This window comes from Cynocephalus volans, chromosome 5 (assembly GCF_027409185.1).
Source record: "Cynocephalus volans isolate mCynVol1 chromosome 5, mCynVol1.pri, whole genome shotgun sequence".
In the NCBI taxonomy this organism is placed as follows: Eukaryota; Metazoa; Chordata; class Mammalia; order Dermoptera; family Cynocephalidae; genus Cynocephalus; species Cynocephalus volans.
In genome coordinates, this window is record NC_084464.1 from 52,954,265 (window position 1) to 52,957,900 (window position 3,636).

Below are 3,636 nucleotides of genomic sequence, written 5' to 3' on the forward strand. Positions count from 1 at the left end.
GAGCAGGGAGACATCCGGCTAGGGAGGCGGAGACTCGACAGAAACCACACACCCTGTGGGGTCACCACTGCACGATCCAACAGCCCGGGCCAGAGTGCACAGAACAGGGAAGTCCTGCACGGGAAGTGAAAGCTCAGCAGAGGTCACACACCCTGTGGTACGTGATCCAGCAGTCCAGCAGAGTCCAAGCTGACCAGAGAGGTGGCTCCCCGGAGAGGCCCAAGACCCGAGGCAACAATACACAGAAGGCACTAGAGGCCAACTGAGCAGTCATGGAGGTAGCCATACCAAATTGGCAACCACAGCAACATCTTAGTTAGTCAATAGTCTCAAACCAGTGGACTGTGAAGCCCCCTGCCACAATGAATAAACATAAAAAAAAAGATACCAGAAATACAAAAAATCAAGAAAATACACCACCAAGAGTTAATAAATCTCAAACTCTAGATCCTATAGAACAAGAAGCCCTTGAAATGACTGACAAAAAATTTCGAGTGATAATTCTAAGGAAACTGAATGAGACACAAGAAAACTCAGCTAGACATCATGATGAAATGAGGAAAAGTATACAGGATCTGAAAGAGGAAATGTACAAGGAAATCAATGTCCTGAAAAAAAAATGTAGCAGAACTTGCTGAACTGAAGAAGTTATTCAGTGAAATAAAAAACACAATGGAGAGTTTAACCAGTAGGCTTGTCGAAGTTGAAGAGAGAACCTCTGAACATGAAGATGGGCTGTTTGAAATAACACAAGCCGACAAAAAGAAAGAAAAAAGAATCAAACACATTGAAGAAAATCTGAGAGAGATATCAGACAACCTTAGGCGCTCAAATATCCGAGTCATGGGTATTCCAGAAGGGGAGGAAAAAGGAGATTGCATTGAAAACATATTCAACAAAATAGTGGCAGAAAACTTCCCAGGTATAGGAAAAATCACAGATCTTCAGATCCAGGAAGCTCAATGATCTCCAAATGTATTCAACCCAAAAAGGTCTTCTCCAAGACATGTCACAGTCAAATTGGCAAAACTCAGAGACAAAGAGAGAATCTTAAAAGCTGCAAGAGAGAAGTGTCAAATCACCTATAAGGGAGCCCCAATCAGGCTAACATCAGACTTTTCATCACAAAACCTAAAAGCCAGGAAGGAATGGGAGGATATATTCAAAATACTAAAAGACAAAGATTGCCAGCCAAGAATACTCTACCCTGCAAGGCTATCCTTCCAAAATGAAGGGTAAATAGTATATTTCTCAGACAAACAAAAACTGCGGGAGTTCACTACCACACGACCACCCTTACAAGAAATCCTCAAGGGAGTACTGGGTTTGGTTCCTGAAAAATAACTACCACTGCCATAAAAACCCAAGAAAAATCAAAACCCACTAGTATAATAAAAATGGCATTCATGAAGAGAAAACAAACAAAGAAAAACGCTGTCTACAACCTAAGGAACCAACAAACACAGAAACCAAACAGTAAATCAGAAAGCAAGGAACGAAAGACACCTAAGACAACCAAACAACCAATAAAATGCTAGGAATAAATCAACACCTTTCAATAACAACTCTTAATGTAAAAGGCTTAAATTCCCCAATCAAAAGACACAGACTGGCTGACTGGATTAAAAAGGAGGACCCAACTATATGCTGCCTACAAGAGACCCACCTCACCCATAAAGATTCACACAGACTAAGAGTGAAAGGATGGAAAAAGATTTACCAGGCAAACAGAAAAGAAAAACGAGCTGGAGTAGCTATTCTTATATCTGACAAAATAGACTTTAAACTAAAAACCATAAAAAGAGACAATGAGGGACACTACTTAATGATAAAAGGACTGATCCATCAAGAAGACATAACAATCATAAATATGTACGCACCCAATGTTGGAGCAGTCAGATTTATAAAACAAACTCTATTAGACCTAAAGAAGGAAATAGACACTAATACCATAATAGCAGGGGACCTGAACACCCCACTGTCAATATTAGACAGATCATCTAGGCAAAGAATTGGTAGAGAAACACAAGATCTAAACAATACTCTAGACCAATTGGAATTGGCAGATATCTACAGAACATTCCATCCAACAACCTCGGAATATTCATTCTTCTCATCAGCACATGGATCATTCTCCAGATAGATCACATATTAGGTCACAAATCAAGTCTCAATAAATTCAAAAAAATTGGAATTATCCCATGTATTTTCTCAGACCACAATGGATTAAAACTAGAAATTAATAACAAACGAAACTCTGGAAATTATACAAACACATGGAAATTAAACAGCATTCTACTTAATGACATATGGGTCCAAGAAGAAATCAAGCAGGAAATCAAAAAATTTATTGAAACTAATGAAAATAATGATACATCATACCAAAACCTGTGGGATACTGCAAAAGCAGTATTAAGGGGGAAATTTATTACATTAAATGCTCACCTCAGAAGAATGGAAAGATGGCAAGTGAACAACCTAACACTTCACCTTTAAGAACTAGAAAAACAAGAACAACCCAAACCTAAAGTTAGCAGATGGAAAGAAATCATTAAGATCAGAGCAGAACTGAATGAAATTGAAAACCAAAAAACAATACAAAAGATCAATGAATCAAAAAGTTGGTTTTTTGAAAAGATAAATAAAATTGACAAACCATTAGCATGGCTAACAAAAAAAAGAAGAGAGAAGACTCAAATAACCAAAATTAGAAATGAAAAAGGCGATATTACAACTGATTCATCTGAAATACAAGGAATCATTCGAGACTACTGTAAACAACTATACACCAACAAATTTGAAAATCTGGAGGAAATGGATAAATTTCTGGACACACACAAGCTCCCAAAACTGAACCATGAAGACGTAGAAAATTTGAACAGACCAATAACAATAAAGGAGATTGAAGCTGTTATCAGAAGGCTCCCAACAAAGAAAAGCCCAGGACCAGATGGATTCACAGCAGAATTTTACCAAACATTCAAAGAGGAAGTGACACCAATTCTTTACAAACTATTCCAAAAGATTGAAACAGACGCAAATCTCCCAAACTCATTCTATGAAGCAAACATCATCCTGATACCAAAACCAGGTAAAGATATAACCAAAAAAGAAAACTATAGGCCGATATCCTTGATGAATATAGATGCAAAAATCCTCACTAAAATACTAGCAAACAGAATACAGCAACACATACATAAAATTATTCACCACGATCAAGTGGGATTCATCCCAGGGATGCAAGGTTGGTTCAACATACGCAAATCAATAAATGGGATACACCATATTAATAAACTCAAACACAAGGACCATGTGATCATCTCCATAGATGCTGAAAAAGCATTTGATAAAGTTCAGCACTCATTCATGACAAAGACCCTCTATAAGTTAGGTATAGAGGGAAAGTATCTCAACATAATTAAAGCCATATATGACAAACCCACTGCCAATATCATCCTGAATGGGGAAAAGCTGAAAGCTTTTCCCTTAAGAATGGGAATTAGACAAGGATGCCCACTCTCACCACTCCTATTCAACATAGTGTTGGAAGTACTAGCCAGAGCAATCAGAGAAGAGAAGGAAATAAAGGGCATCCAGATTGGAAAAGATGAAGTCAAACTGTCCCTGTTTGCAGAT